This window comes from Gopherus flavomarginatus, chromosome 8 (genome assembly GCF_025201925.1).
Source record: "Gopherus flavomarginatus isolate rGopFla2 chromosome 8, rGopFla2.mat.asm, whole genome shotgun sequence".
Lineage (NCBI taxonomy): Eukaryota > Metazoa > Chordata > Testudines > Testudinidae > Gopherus > Gopherus flavomarginatus.
The window spans coordinates 57290563-57307635 of NC_066624.1; the positions used below are offsets into that span (position 1 = coordinate 57290563).

General features: G+C 50.8%; 1 protein-coding gene across 1 annotated transcript in view; it reads right to left on the minus strand.

Moving 5' to 3' along the window:
• KIF1A (kinesin family member 1A) overlaps positions 1 to 12662 on the minus strand; it is a 185183-nt gene extending 172521 nt beyond the window's left edge. Inside the window, exon 1 of the mRNA XM_050965747.1 lies at positions 12573 to 12662. The gene's annotated coding sequence lies outside the window, so the exon portion shown is untranslated. The remainder of the gene's footprint in view (positions 1 to 12572) is intronic.
• Between the last annotated feature and the right edge of the window lie 4411 nt (positions 12663 to 17073).

Sequence of the window (17073 nt, forward strand, 5' to 3'; positions counted from 1 at the left end):
TGTTAAAAAATTGTATTTGTGAGTCAGTGCCTATCATGCTACTATTCCAAATCTTTTCAAGCTCATACAAGCTGTTTGCTGCCTTTGATATCTGTTGCTTAACATCTAGCACAGTTTCACCATAATTACTCATCCCAGTCTAGACAGGTAAAATGACTTACTTCTTCCAGGGTTGCTCCTTTTACTCCAATAGTTGCTTTTGGGACATTGATAGCCATATATTTTGTCTTCCCCTTGTTGCTAAACAAACCAACTTGTTTTGCCGTATCTGCCAAAAGCTGGGTCTTTTCTTCCACTGAGCGATGTATTGCACTAAGCAAGAACTAAAGGGATACTAGGGAGTCTGTTATTCTTCTTACTGTAGGAAAGAAAAAAATGCTACTGCCACAATAGCACTCTTCAATCAAGGCACAAGTCATTTCTACACTAGTACCACTTAGGCCTAAAAAATACCACCTCTGAGACACTTATGGAGGGGAAATGAAGGCTGTTCACATGCAGTAACTGATCGATGGGATATGTTGATTGATTCGTGCTGTATGTCTGATGCAGAATGACCAGAACTCCTGACAGCAAAGTCACAGATCTATGATTAAAACAGGTGTAGCTGGATGTAAATGGTTTAGTCTATTACTGATAGTATGGGATACAAGGTAGATGAATTTGTAAGGCTTTTCTACGTCCATTTATTAAAGCAGGATGTTAGGGCCAGTCCTGAGCATTTTACACAAATGATTTAAATTCCCCAAACTCAATTTAATAATCAAATGAAACCCCTAAAATAGAACAAATGCAGTGTCTTGTTAAACCTTCAGAGGAAAGGCAAGTTGCAAACTTTGAGTAGTTCAGGGAATCAGATACATATAGGTGCAGTGGGAGAGCAGAAAAAAAAAATTTGTGCCAAGCTTCTTTCACTGGAAATAAGCTGGTTTGTAGGGGATGATCATGGACAGTGCACAGCTGATGAGTAGGTCTATAGGAAAGGAGAACCTGACAAATGTTGGGGGCGGGGGGCACACCCATAAAAAGATATAAACAGCACATAGTTAAAATTGTATGAACTATCCTGGATGGCCCTGCAAGATTGATTGAAATCAGAGTGAAAAGTTGCTTCAGGGTTGGGTGAGTCAGATATTGCCACTATGCTTCCTGATTTGGAACCAACAAATTTCCTGTGTATCACCCCTTTATTTGAATAATATAAATCATGCATATGGTCTGTACAATATCCTACATGTGACACAGAAAACAAAGTTGATCTCATATCTTATAGAGCAAGAAAGAATTAAAGTTATAGTTTAAGTATATTAAAACTCATATTTTAATTCACATGCTGCGTTCAATTTACATTTAAAATAGATGCAGTCCTGCAGTCCTTACTTGGTTTTTACCCAGTCCTTACACTAGGCAAAATTCCCATTTGTTTCAAACAAAAATTTGACTGAGCAAGGCCTGAAGAAGAACAGAAAAAGAGTATCAGGATTTGGTCCTGTGCTAATATTAGAGCTGGCCAGGAAATTATTTATTTTCTCTACAAACATTTTTTTATTCCAAAAAAAAAAAAAAATAAAGAAGTTTTCACTGAAATATTTTAGGTTTTCATCAAAAAACCAAAACTGTAGCTGGTTGGAAAATGGAATTCCCCTCTCAGAGGAAATTCCAATGCTTCAACATTTATTTTTGTGCTGCTTCTTCTGCATGATAGTAGGGGAATAGTGAAATCAATACTATGACTACAGTTGGATCCTGCAGTGTCTTGTCCATTCCAGAGCTGAGGAGGTAGCTATGTGAATGGCTGTCATACCTTCAGGATGAGCACAGATTGGGCAATTGTCTGTGATGTGTCTAACAGTTTGCAGTTTTGTGCTGAATCAGCATGAAACATCAAAATAGTAAAAATTTTCACATAATGAAAAGCCAAGAAGAAAATTGATTCAAAAATACTGAAATGACAAATACAGACTTTTTCAATGAAAATCAAGTGTTTTGTTTCAAAATATAGATTTTGAACTTTTGTTCAGACAGACAACTTGGCTTAAAATGACAAAAGCAAAATTTTCCTGTGGAGCAGACATTTTGAAATGAAAAAAAAATTGTGAATGTTCATTCAAGACGAAAATTTTCATTGCATTCTTCTGGTGCATATTTTTTCACAGGAAATTTAGGTGAAACCAGACAAACATTTTGGCCAAAATATATTTTTTTTAAATGGAGGTTTGTTTTTTCAACAAAACTCTGCAAACTTAAATGAAAACTGACATTTTTTTGCCAAAAAAAATCTGTTTTGTAGAAAAGTATTGAGCAGCTCAATTAATACTGTGAGGGTCATACCTTTGTAATGTACATTTAGCCAAGTACTGTACCACTTCTACTACAGGTACATAGGATTCGGACAAAGCTATCCTTGTCTTTTGCATTGACAGATGCCTTTTAGAAGTGAAGAGAGGGAAACAAAAATTGTCACTCACAGCCCTCATTCCTCATCTACTAGCAGCTGTTTTAGGACACTCCTACCCCCCACCAACTACAGTTCAGAGGAGAGCCCTTTTCATCTGCTTGCCATGATGCAGCCACATGGCGAAGAAGCAGGGCCAGCTCCAGGCACCACCGAAGGAAGCAGGTGACTGAGGCTGCCAAAAGAAAGGGGCGGCACTTCATCCGTTATTGGGGGCGGCACGTCTGGGTCTCCAGCGGCAATTCAGCGGCAGGTCCTTCAGTGCCTCGCTTCTTCTCCGGTGGCAGCTCAATCGCTCCACTTCAATCAGGTATTTTCTTTTCTTTTTTTTCTCTTTGCCACTTGAGGTGGCAAAAAAGCTGGAGTTAGCCCTGTGAAGAAGGGCCATAGCAGAATGGCAGAGCAGAGAGAGATGAAGCAGGCACAGGGCCTGTGTCGATGCTGAATGGTGGCACTGTCAGCGGCACAGTGACCCAGCACCCTTTGGTGGCAATATTCAGTTCTGGCTCTGAGGGAAGCGTGCCACCTCCTGAATTCCAGGGGCCCCTTCCTGAAGCACATGAGCTTTCCTCGGGGGTTTCCCATCCAATTGGGCCCACAAAAGGCTCCACCCTGCTTAGCTCATGAGATCTGACACAATCACAACCTGAGATAGGGACCTGTCTGTGCAACATAGGGACATTTTATGGCTGGCAGATACACGACAGGCCTATCAGAGCATGCTGATTAACCCTACTTGATCTAGTTAATTTAGGAGAGATTAACTAACAAGCTTTCCCTTAATCCATGGCACTGCCTGCTCAAAAACCCCACATGGCTCAGCCCGCTGGGGCACACAACAAGGGAGCAAGATCACATCCTGGCCCCCTGGGATGGGGCGACAACTGCTCCCATGTAGAAGAGTCTTTGCTGCCTGCGTTGCTTCCTGACAACTGTCCTTTGTCAACAGTTAATAAGACTCATTGAGAGTGGGGGGTGGGGAGGGGGTGTGTGGAATCAGAGAGATGCTGAGTCAGCAGCCACTACTCCTTTAACTGGAAAATTCACTCTCACATGCCAAAGAGATGAGCTGTTCTGACCCCGACAGTGTTCGCACCTTTCCTTACAACTGCGTTGCATCCTCTGAGGAAGGCAGCCATTCCGCAAGAAATCACATCATCATCTAACTCCGTCAGGCATCTCTCCTCCTCCCCTGCTACCGATGGAGCTCAGTTCCAGAGTCTGAATTCCCCTAAACGCTGCATGACGCAACAGACCTACACTCGACAGCGCTCACAGCAAACATTGTTCAAAAGGCAAGAGCACGCTCCGGGAAAACAAAAACTCAATGGTGAAAATCTCTCATCTCTCTTTTGTGCCTGAGTCTCATCTTAGGAGAGTTGGTAAAATCCAGCCAGCTGCCTTTCCTGCCCAGCCTCTATGCGGATGAGCCCATGAGTGCTGTTTTCCAAATCAATAATTCAGTAATCTGAGTGCAGTGCTGAAGATAGTAGTGGCTCTTATCACCATCCAGATGCTGGGCTCTCCGCTTTCAGATGGGAGGCAGCCAGCGCAAGGGGAATGGAGATCAGGAGTAACGGGGAGAGGTTGGACTATTAAAGGGACAGGGCCCAATTTCTGCAGCCTTGAACCAGAAATCACTAGGCTGTCACCGTCAGGAGCCCACAAAACCAATGGCCACTGCCTTTAAGCAACCAACAACCTTTAACTCTAATGCACCCAATCCTTTCTAAACTGACCCTCACTGGGGGCTCTAGACTGCAATACGGCGTGCCCTGCCTGAGCCAGGGAAACACGCTTAAAGACAAGCACATGAGCACTCCCACTGAAGTCAAGAGACTATTCATGTGCTTAAAGTTAAGCACGTGATTCAGTGTTTCACTGGATCAGGCTAGAGCTCTCAGCACCGTACATAATCAAGCCCTACACGCAGAATGTCAGCTGCCTCATTCAGGGATCCCTTCCCCAGTATTCCAGGGGTGGTGTTTCTGAAACTGAACAGTCTGTTCCGTTGGCTGAGCTGGAATCAGCCTTGCAATCCAGCAGCAGCAGGACACAACTGCTCCTGCTCTTTTATTTCCACAGCTGCCTCCACCCCAACTCAGCTCCATGTTACATTGAAACCACCATCAGATATTCAGGTTTCTGAATACATTGCTTGACCCAGAAATTTATTTTTGCATGCACTGGCCTCCAACTGAACCGGTATATCTAAGGGAGGCATTAGAGTGACAGGGTAGTGCAGGATGGGGATCTAGCCCTTGTCTACCTTCTGCATATGCTCTGGAGCTGTCCAGAAATCAGCTTTGAGAGAGGTGTACTCTGGAGCTCTCTAACAGGGCTTTCTCTTTGTGTTCCAGCCAGAACTGTTCTTACTGGGGCTTCCCAATCCAAAGCTCTCACACAGGGGGCATGCACCTCTGGGGCTGAGCCCTATTTGGAAAGATCCATAACTGGTGCCAAGGCCTCCCGCTAGCCCTGGGCACAGGGGGAATTTCACCCTGACTGATTCACAAGAGCCCTGCTTCCTACGCGACAAACGACTGATGCAGAAGCACTGGAAATCTCTGTCCACATCCTGACACAAAAAACTAGTCCAGAGGTCACGTGACATGGCATCCCTTGAAAGAGCAGCATTAACGGGGAGCATCACAACTGGGATGCCATTTGGGATCAGCTCCTCAGCTAGTGTAAACCAGCTGTGCTCTGCTGAAGTCAGAGGAGTGACACTCTTTTATCCCAACTGGGAATCAGGCCCATCACGTCCAGTGAAGCAATGCTGGTTTACACCAGTCAAGCATTTGGCCCATTGTCTTTAGTTCTGGGTTTGTTCCCATGACAGATGACTGAGTGAGGAGTACAGGGTGCTCCATTGTTGGGCTTTATGAAACAGCACCAGAGACGACTGTTGGTTGATGTCATTATTCTGTGATGACAATGTCCTGGCTCTATATAGCATCTATTCTCTGGGACCTGCTATGTGCCAAGCATCAGCTCTCCTTCACTTCCTGGGTCTTACACTCTCTCATTTCATCGCTTTGGTTTTCTCTGCAACACAAAGCCCGGAGCAAGCGCCAGCCAGCCTCACATGAGACAATGAATTTGGCTCTTGTGACAGTGCATCCCATAAGGCTTCATGGAAATATGCTTATGAATGTATATATATGACACAACTAGAATATGTTTTATGCTACATATGCCATGTAACATATCTCTATAAAGATTATGACCTACTGATTTTATTCATCCTATTTGTATGCATGTGTCATTGTATTTGAAGTTATGAATATTGGCTGTGTACTTGCTTGATTTCTAAGCAGCCTTAATACAGCATTTGGTCAGCTTCTTGAGAAAGGAATGTGCAAATTAAGTTCCCAATCAAGAAACACTAAAAGGACAATGAATCTTGGAAAGCTCCAATCCACCTAAGAAGTCTACCTGAGGACGTTCAGGGCAGCATGTGAACAATGGCTGCTGCCTGTAAAAACTGGGTCGTGCATGGACATGTGACTTGCCCATGTGACTCCAAAACTCCACCTTGGAATTGGACTTTGCATAGGAGAGAGGAGGGGGTCTCCACCCACAACAGAAAGTCTGCTTAAACCCCTGGGAGACCCCTCCATTTTGTCTTCAGCTGGCTCAAGAGACAGCCTTTCCACCCCCAAGGATACTTGAAAGAAACTGGAACAATGGACAGTAACTACATGGGGTGTGAGTAATGGCTGGACCCAAATTAGAAGGAGACTAGTCTGTAAGAGGAAGCTTACTGGCATACCATGGAGGGTGAGATTGTGTCTGTATTCAGTTTTCTTACTGTATTAGACTCAAACTTGTGTGTTTTATTTCATTTTACTTGGTAATTAACTTTGTTCCGTCTGTTAATACTTGGAACCACTTAAATACTACTTTCTGTATTTAATAAAAGCACTTTTTACTTATTAATTAACACAGAGTATATATTAATACCTGAGGACGCAAACAGCTGTGCATATCTCTCTATCAGTGTTATAGAGGGTGAACAATTTATGAGTTTACCCTGTATAACTTTTATACAGAGTAAAATGGATTTATCTGGGGTTTGGACCCCATTGGGAGCTCAGCATCTGAGTGTTAAAGACAGGAACACTACTTAAGTTGCTTTCAGTTAAGTCTGCAGCTTTGGGGCACTTGGTTCAGACCCTGGATCAGTGTTAGAGCAGACTGGCGTGTCTGGCTCAACAAGATAGGGTGCTGGAGACCCAAGCTGGCAGTGTCTAGCTCAACAAGACAGGGTGCTGGAGTTCCAAGCTGGCAGGGAAAGCCGGGGCAGAAGTAGTCTTGGCACATCAGTTGGCAGCCCCAGGGTTTCTGTGATCGAACCCATCACAGTCTATCATACAGTCCCCTTTTTGCATTATTTATTCTGTCATGTTTGGTTTTTTTTGTTTTACTCCATACAACAAAAAAATATTTAATTTTAAAACAAACGTGCAAATATAATGAATAGATGTTAATTCAAAACACCATCTTAATATTCAAAATAATTAAACAAATTGATGGGGGAGACTGAAGGATTGGGGAGGTTTGGATAATAAATAGGGGGTCACCAGCTTGTCAGGTCTGCATGGTAGGGACTGCATGTCGGTACAACTCCTAGCACAGTCTGGCCCTGAACCTGACTACAGCCTCTGGGAACTGCCACAATACAGCTAGCAGCTAAAGAAGCAGCATGGTCTAGTGAGTAGGGCACTGGACTGGCAGACAGGAGGCACAGGTGCCAATCCTGGCTAGGTCAATAGCCTGCTGGGTGAATTGGGCAAGTCACTTCACTTACACGTCTTTCCTGCCCACTGCCTCCCTTGTCTAGTTAAACTGTCGGTTCTCTGGGGCAGCAATTGTTCTAGTCTCATTCAGGGCAGATGCTGCTGAAACAAGAAAAACAGCAACAGTGACCATAAAGAAAAACAAAACAATGCCACCTAAGCAGCAAAAGGGTAGCTAAGATGGGTGTCAAGGGGGGGTGGAGCCAGGTCCAGAGGCATCTCCTCAATGAAGGGTGTGTGTGTATGTGCGTGCGCGCAGTCACCTATCCGCTCAATGAGGAGTTAGCCCAGCCCAGCACTGTGGAGAATTCAGATGTATTCTGGGTTTCAAAACCAAGAGCACCAGCAGGAAGTCTGTCACTGTGTAGGCAGACAGTGTAAGGAACGCACACTGGGCATGGTGGGGTCACTGGCTCCCAAGCCAGGGAGGGGGGAGGGGGCGGCTACTGTTCACCACAAGCCACTGGACTTGGCAACAGCCCTGCTGAAAGGGGCAGACAGTGCCAGTGCTCTTTGGTGCAGTGGAAGATTCAAACTGGATCAGCAGGGGCGCAGCCTGCGCTGGCCGTGCAGCTGAGAGAACACCTTGGAGCCATGTCAGGATTCCTTACACCCAGCACCCAGTTCACACCCAGTGTGGACAGCTGCCATCTCAGTGAATTAAAATGGAGGATGCTGGAGTTTTGGAGTCACACCCACCTACCCTACGGCTGGGCTGGGCCCACTAACTGCAGACACCAGAAGAGAGACTAGACCCCTGCCCAAGAGCAGGGCTTTGTTCTTCTGGAATGGAGGATGAAGCAGTCCTGCCATAAAGCTGCTCCTCCAGAGTGCAGAAAAAGCGCACGGTCCATGGGGCAAGAGACAGACAGTACAGGTGGGTATCACTCTCCTGATGATATTTTGCCTCTTGTTTCGAAATAGCCTTGCCAGGAGGCCTCCTGTGTATGTTGGACAAGAGAAGTCAAGATTGATACATGAGGTCTCTCCAGAATCTGATTCCACACTGGTACCAATGGAATCCTATAGCTATGGCTGGGGACAAATGGTTGGTGGTTCAAGATGACCCCAGTATTTAGTCACTGGATGACAGGCTTTGAGGGAGATGTCACCAGCTCCCCGCTTCACCATATCTACAATAGTTTAGCAAGTCACTGTGGGTCTGAGTCCCCATTGCCCAGCCCATGTGCAGTCACTGACCCCCACGCAAAGGTCAGAATGGTAACCTTCTACTCCCTTTGCATGGATGTGAAGGGCTGCTCATGGGGCAGGCCAATGGGAAAACAAGCCCTGTGGGTGCCTACAGAGTTCTAGGCAAAGGTACTGGACACATCGGGGATTTGCTCAATATGCAGTGGGCCCAGCTCTGAAAATTCCATAGACCAATGGGTATGTGGGGCCCACCACTGCAACCCTCCTGCATGGTGACTAGTACTTACTCACCCAGGAACCTCATGGGACACAATGGCTGTGTGAGGATGCAATAGTCAGTGGAGCCAAAGGTTGCAGGTTTGGCCCTTTACTTGGCTCTGCCGAAGCTTCAGGTGCTGTGTGTCCTGGTGAAGTTTGGGGGAGGGGGGGGAAGAGAAGCAAAGGTGGCAACTAGGCGGAAGGACTCCCAGAAAAACAAAGGAAAATAATTAGGGCTGAAATCTGACAAGCAATTTTGGCTGAACATTAAGTATAAGAAGGGAGGGTGCCCAATCAACTGCCTACTGAGAACTTTATATCCAGCTGTACTTGAAGTTTCCAGCTCTCTACCTTCTACTTGTCCCCCAAGCCACAAGACCTGGGCCTGTGCTCTTGTCAACTTTCTCAAGCTATGTACGGTCAGTACTTGGATGGGCAACTCCAAGGAAAATTCAAGGCTCACTGGAAGTGGTAATGGTGATGGTGATTCAAGAGCAGACATTCCTCCTGCCCCCCGCACATGCACACACACACCCCTACATCTGAGCCAGTGGCGGCAGAGGGCACCAAGTAGTTGGCTGAGGTCCTGACCTGCTGGGGTAATCAGAAGTCTTCTGACATTAATTACAAGTGTTAGAATGGTGCTACTGTAATGTGTGTGTGCAAGTGCGCCATGATATCTCAACCAAACTTGGCATTTTGGAGGTTGCGTTCTGCCTGCCTAAATCTCCTCTTCACTAAAACCAAAAACATTTGCTATCCTAATCCAGGGGAACTGAATTGAGCCAGCACTCTGTGCGTTGTGCTGACACTGCTGCTATTAGCACTTGAAAAATAGTACCCAGCCTTTCTGACTGGGAAATAAACCTTTCCAAATTAACATGGCATAACACTAACGCCACTGCCAACCCTCAAAAGAATAAAAGCGTCAGCATGACCTTTCCTGGCATTTCAGGAACCATTTACCCATCCACCCCCCACAGAAGTGACGCCGGGGAGCACTGCTATAAGAGGGACAGGGGAGACAAGGCTGAGCTGAAGGGCTGTCTTACAAAGTCTGCAGAAAAGCAGACCCGCTAGCTCCAGTGTGTATCATTTTGTCCATCCATTTCTTTTGGGGTTGATAATGAAACCTAACGATGACAGGTTAAATCCTATTTGCAGTGTTGTTGTAGACATATCAGTCCCAGGATATGAGACAGACAAGGTAGGTAGGTGATATCTTTTACAGAACCAACTTCTGTTGGTGGAAGGGACAAGCTTTCAAACTACACAGAGCTCTTCTTCAGGTCTAGTGCATTTTAGCAGAAACACCCAGCTGCTCTGTGATTGTAGGGGCAGCCTGCTAAGACTGGTGCTGCTTTCCCCCTGCAATCTGAGCCCTGAACTACTGCCAAGTATTTGCTCTCCATGAGGCTAGACTTATAGGACTGGACTGTGCTAGAACAGTCTGTTTCCCAACAGGGCTCAAGCTGATAGCTACAGGTGCCTGCATTTAAATGGTACCTGTAGATAAAATAAAAACTAGGAGTCCAGTGGGCTATTAGTCTTTAAGATGCCACTGGACTCCTCATTGATTCTGTGGATACAGACTAACACGACTACCCCTCTGATACATAGATAAAGTTGAATCTGTGGAATTATTTGGGTTTCTTTGGAGTGAAGGTGCTGTAGGAATGTCAGATACTAGGTTGTTGTTGTTGGGCTCCCAGTGAGCAGACACACCCAAATTCACAGCGTAGGACAGGCAGGAATAGCATCTCCCAGCTCTCCATCCCAGCTACAGACAGCAACTGCAGAGCTGTGCCTGGCCTCAGCAGAAGAGAGAGGAGCCTAAATTCGACCCACTAGATCTTCCCCAGTGTGTGCCCAGGCACTAGCCGTGCTCAGTGCACTCCGCCATGTCCACAGGCAGCCATGTTGTTCCCAAGATGGCCTTGAGTGACAAAGCAGGCAGCATGCTCTAAACCCTGACCCTCCAAGTCCAGAAGCATTCCCTCCCACACGCTCCCAGCCACCAATGACCCAGGGTGCCAGAGGCACAAGATCATTCTCGAAGCTGGACTCTGGCAGTATAGGGAACGCTCCCAGCTGGGGCATGTCCCTCTTCCCTTTGTCTAGGAGGATGAGGACATTCAGAACGTGGACTGTGAGCCATCTGACCTTTTCAACTCAGGTAGCAGGGCAGGCTCGAACCGCAGAATAGCACTACACACCGGAATAGCACTACACACCCTCCCTCTTTCTTCTAACACCCAACAAATACACACATGCTGCCAGCCCTACCACGACAGCAGCCCAGCCTCAAAAACCTGCAAAATGGCCGACACCCAACCATGGCTTCCCAGCCCAACCCTCTGCCCAGCCCCTTGGGATTTTGGAAAAAGGAGAAATGAAGACCTCTCCCTGGTAAGTAACATCTTCCCCCATGTGCATCGGATGAGAGCATCCACGGCAGCTGCTGCTTGGGACACTCTGCATTCCACCATACAGGGCAACTAACATGCACATCCATCCGCAGCTTCCCTTGAAGATGCTTATTCGCCAAAAAGCCTTTAGTCAGTGCCCCTACCACATTCCCAAGGCAAACTGAATGTGGAAGGCAAATAGACAAGTCACCAACAAACCCAGTGACAGACCTGGACAGCGAGATGGACATTTTGCTTACACTCTCCCTGCCCCATTCTGCCTCTCTGGAAAATGCCATTTATCCCAAGGAGCCCGGTCTGGAATCAAACCCAGGCACAGGGTGTTGCTAGATCCCACGGAAGCCTGGATCCCATGACTGCTGCCCACTGGATGGCAGCCCCGGATCCAGGCCCCATGACTCTGCATTCTCTCCATCACTCTGCCACAAACAGGGTGGGGTGATGGTTTGTACTGAGGCATGGCTGCCTCCTAACCCTTCTCGCTGGATTTCTCCCTGTGATACATGCAGCAATGTAGCTACGGTGGTAAATAACAGGGAGCACCCAGGGCTGAGGCGCTGCCCAGGACAGAAGAGAGGATCAGGAGAAAGGGCTGGCAGAGAAGAGCCATGAGGAACTGCCATCCCTACTATTTAGGAGCAGATCCCAGCAGAATTCACTAGCCCAAACCCCTGCTTCAGGGACAGGAACTTTGGATAGGGCAGGCAAGTACACACAGCCTGGGGGTAGGGTGACCAGACAGGAAAAATCAGGACAGGGGTGGGGGGGGGGATAATAGGGGTCTTTTTTTTTATATAGACTCAACCATCGGGACTGTCCCTATAAAATCAGGACATCTGGTCACCCTACCTGGGGGAAGCCTCCGAGAAGCAGGGGAGATGCTGGGAAGCTACATGGATTCCTGAAGAACAAGCAGTAATATTTATTTTTTACTGGAGAAGCAACGTTCTTCCCCTGCCACACCCGACACTCTGCATCTCCAACCTTCCCTTGCCTGTTTTCCACTCCTGCCTCGCCAATCCCCTAGGATAATACCCACCCCACCCCACCACCATCTCCCCAGCTACTCCAGTTCTCGCCAACGGTGGCAAGAAACCAGCCGTAGCGGGCATAACATGGGCTGATCCGCCCCTGCTCCCCGCACCCAGGGAGGGCTTGCACCGTGTTTGTTTCACCTGGGTGGGATGGGAAGGTCTCATGGGGTTTGTCTCTCCCCCCACGACCCCAATCCCGCCGGGGGTCCAGCCCAGCCAGGGGACAGGGCAGGGTCCGTGGCCCTAGGGGGTGCAGAGCTCCAGCGCAGGGCGCTGCGACCCTGCTCCATTGTTCTCCCTGCAACGGCGAGGGAGCGGGGGTCTGACCCAAACGGGTCTGCCCAGGCTACTGCCCAGCGGTGACGAATCCCAGCGGCAGCTGCTGGGGCTCCCGCGTCTGCCCGATGCACCTGCCTGGCCCGGGGCGGGAGGATGCTCTTACCTTGGCCGCGGCTCAGCGGCTCTCCGCGATCGGCGCAGGCATCAGCACACTGCAGCCGGCGCTCTGAGAGCTGCTCTGCGCCGCCGCCGCCGCCGCGCCGGGCTCAGGGGTGCGCGGCCCGCCCCCCCTCGGCCGCTGGTTGGCTGCGCTGGACGCCCGGCCAGCTAACGGGGGGCCGCTGGGTGACATCACGGCTGGGGCCGGGCCGTCACTGCGGCAACGGGGGGGAGGGGGCGATACTGAGGCACACAGCCCTTCCCCAAAAAACACTGTCCCCGGCACCGCCTCTGGGACCCCCAGCTTCCCTCCCAAGCCCCCCCCGCACCACCCTCAGCCTCCTTCGCAAGCCCCTCCCAGGGACCTGCAGCCCCCCCGCACCACCCTCAGCCTCCCTCCCAAGCCCCTCCCAGGGACCTGCAGCCCCCCCCCCCCCCCCGCACCACCCTCAGCCTCCTTCGCATGCCCCTCCCAGGGACCTGCAGCCCCCCCCCCCCCCCCCCGCACCACCCTCAGCCTCCCTCCCAAGCCCCTCCCAGGGACCTGCAGCCCCCCCCCGCACCACCCTCAGCCTCCTTCGCAAGCCCCTCCCAGGGACCTGCAGCCCCCCCGCATCACCCTCAGCCTCCCTCCCAAGCCCCTCCCAGGGACCTGCAGCCTCCCTCCCAAGCCCCCCCCCGCACCACCCTCAGCCTCCTTCGCAAGCCCCTCCCAGGGACCTGCAGCCCCCCCCCCCGCACCACCCTCAGCCTCCTTCGCAAGCCCCTCCCAGGGACCTGCAGCCCCCCCCGCACCACCCTCAGCCTCCCTCCCAAGGCGCTCCCAGGGACCTGCAGCCCCCCCCCGCACCACCCTCAGCCCCCTTCGCAAGCCCCTCCCAGGGACCTGCAGCCCCCCCCGCACCATCCTCAGCCCCCTTCGCAAGCCCCTCCCAGGGACCTGCAGCCCCCCCCCGCACCACCCTCAGCCTCCTTCGCAAGCCCCTCCCAGGGACCTGCAGCCCCCCCCCGCACCATCCTCAGCCCCCTTCGCAAGCCCCTCCCAGGGACCTGCAGGCCCCCCCCCCCGCACCACCCTCAGCCTCCTTCCCAAGCCCCTCCCAGGGACCTGCAGCCCCCCGCCAACCCTGGCTCCCACACCACCCAACTCCTGCCCCGCTGGGATCCCCAGCCTGCAGCTTCTACTCCAACTCCTCCTCCCCCCACCACAGCGCACAAACACAGCCCTCTATGGAGCCCTCCCAGGACTCTCAGCCCTTCCCCAAACTCTGCCCCTCCCAGGGACTCCGAACCCAGCAGCCCCCACCCCAACTCTTGCCTCTCCAAGGATCCTCAGCCCCCATCCCAAATCCTGCCCCCCAGAGACCACTAGCCCATCAGCTCTCATCCAAATCCTGCCTCCACAACCACCAGAGACCCCCACCCAGGAGCCCTTACCCAAATCCTGCAACTCCCAGCCCAACAGCCCCTACTCCAAATCCCCCCCCCCCCCCCTCCACCACACCGCCCAGGCACAGCCCTATGCAGATCCCCCAAAGCCCTCAGCCCAAATCCCACCCCCAGGACCCCCAGCCCAGCAGCCCCATCCTAAATCCTGCCCCCACCCCAAATCCTTCCCCCCACACACACCACCCAGGCACATCCCCTGCACCTGCAGGAGCCCCAGCATAATCCCCCCAAGACCTTCAGTCCAGCAGATCTTGCCTGCTGCCCCAATCCCTCAGGGAGACAGTGATGGTCTTACCCCTGCTTCCCTCTCCCAGCCCTTAAAGGAGAAATAGCCTCACAGACACATAGCTGTGTTGTTAAAAAGATGCCTGTATGCAGGGAGCAGCATGGTCCAGTGGATGGAGCACTGGGCTAGGATGCAGAAGACTGGACCTCTGTTCCCAGCACTGCCACCCACCTGTTGTGTGACCTTGAGCAATTTCCCCTTTCTGGGCCTCTTTCTCCCTGGTGTGTTTAGGCTGTATGCCCTGCCCTGAAGAACTTGTCTCTCACTATGTGTATAGCAACTAGCACAATGGGACCTCTAGGCCCCACTGTATACAAACAATACTTTCCTTGGTCTGCTCATATCCCTCCTCCTTTCTCTACCTCCTCTCTTCAAGTTTCATCACCTCACCCTTACCCCAAACACTCTACTTCTGTGGTCCCCAATGCAGTGCCTGTGGGTGCCATAGCACCTGTCAGGGCATCTATGTGCACCTGTGTACTGTGTGGCGGATGAGCAACCGCCAAAATGCCACTCACAAGCAGTGTCATCCAGAGGCGTCGCCGCTGAAATGCTGCCATTTTTCGCCTATTGACGTTGCTGCATTTCAGCAGATGTTTGTCTGCCGGCCATGGTGGCTCATCGTCCAGCACCTGCCAGACAAAAAAGGTTGGGGACCACTGCTCTACTTTAATTCCACCTTGCCAAAATCTCTGACCTCGTCTCTATCACATCCCCCAATCACTAATGCCCACCTACCTTTGTGTGCACTGTTTCAGTGTCTTCTTCCATACCACTCCCATCCACCCAATAACTCCTCCTCATTCTCATCCTTTCTAATGATTCACCTCATCCATGCTGTCTGGGAGAAGTGAACCAAAGAGAACTACTAGTAGGAAATAAGGCTCATGCTTTTAAAGTTCTACTCTACCCTAGGGTTCTGCCCATTGCAATACCCCCACACACTAAGTCTCTCCTCCTAGGGGAACCCCCAACCCTCTCACCCACCTTGCCTCCATGGCTACTGCCAGTCATCATCTAGCCCCCACTCACTGAGGCAAACTGCAGTCTGTAAAGACCACTCATCATTGGCAAGTGAGGGTTGGACCTGCTGCCTTTGCCTAACCCCAGGCTGCCCCTCTAAAACCCCTGTACTGGCTTTGGCCTTTGGCAAGGCCTGCAGCCTGGGGATTTGCCAGGCTGGAGTTCCCCAGCTTCTTTCACCTTTCCCCAGCCCTGCTCTACTTCCCATATCCTGAGTTCCCAGGCAACCACATCCTGAGAGAGACTGACTCCCTGCCTTCTTGCAGAAGCCCTTCTTATACTGGTCCAGCTGGGCCCTGATTGGCTGCCTCAAGCCCACCCTTATTGTCTCTCAGTCCCAGCTCTCTCCACGGGCTGGCTTTTAACCCTTTCAGGGCTGGAGCGGGGTGACTGCCCGCTACAGTGAGAGCCCAGGCTGGTGGGTCAGAGGGCAAAATGGTACCCTAGTTCCAAGGGGCAGCCTGGTGAGGGGGAAACCATCACAGTGTGTGAGGAGAGAGTTTATTTTGGCTCTCAGGCCCAGAAGCTCAAGTGTATTTAGACTCCTAACTTCCTCTGAAATCAATCGAGTTAGGAGCCTGGAAGGATCTGGTCATCAGAGCCGAACCTGAGTTTGCATGACTGGTAGCTAAAAATCCAACCCGGGTTTTACTTGGAAACTGAGAACATCTCATCTGGAAATCACAAAGGGCAACAGCATGGAAACTCACTGTGCCCTCTCAACAATCCCCTTCCAGATCAGAGCTGAACTTCAACTGAACCCTGTGTGCATGGCACACTCCGTAACCACATGAACTTACTGCTAACCCTTGGTATTCCACACCCCATCCCTGCTCTGCTGTCTGCTGACCCCATGTGCTGACCTAGGTTTAGAGGTCAGCAGTAAGTGCTTCAGGGCAGAGAACCTGGCTTTTTATCTGCAGTGGCAGGACTTGGTTGTGCCAGATGCTCAGCGTTCTGTCCATGCCCTGCACATGAATCGTGTCATGGAATTCAGTGGTCACATCCTTAAAGCTCAACACCTGTGCAAGGGTTCTGGAACAATTTTTATAGCAGGGGTGCTGAGAGCCATTAAACCAAACTGTAAACCCTGGATATAATGGAAACCACTTCAATCCAGGGGGTGCTGCAGCATCCCCCGCAATCCTAGTTCCAGCACCTATGCATCTGTGTCAGTGTTCTACTGGCTCAGGCCCAGCATGCTCAGCACCTGGCAGGATAAACCCCTTGTTGGGAGACTGGCTGTGTGCTTCTGGCCTGCAGTACCACCTAATGGCAATAGTTTGGGAGATAACGCCTAACAGTGAGAGTCCAAGGGTCGGTTCCCCTGGCAGTTGCAGCTTGGGGTAGCATCACCCCTGCTGAGAGTTCCAAGGCTGCCCTGCCTAGCGACACTAGTTTGAGGTAGCATCACCCCTGGCGAGAGCTGGGGTAGGGGGAACCTGGGCCTACCCTACTCCACTGGGTTCCAACCCAGGGCCCTTGAAAGCAGTATCCCTTATACAGGGCCTGAGGCCTGATACCCCTAAGCATGCTCCTTGAGTCCCTTCCTACCCTATCATCTTGGGCTAGAATTGGGGTCCCTCCCGTGTACCCTGCTGAGCTGCCTCCTCCGCTGGCAAAAGCAAGTTGTCACCTTCAGCTTCCATGGTTGACAGGCTTCCAGTGGCTTGGGTCTGAGGCTCAGTCTTGGCGGCACAGAGCCCTGCTGGCTTCCCAGCAGAGGGCTGCTGCACTCAATTGCTCT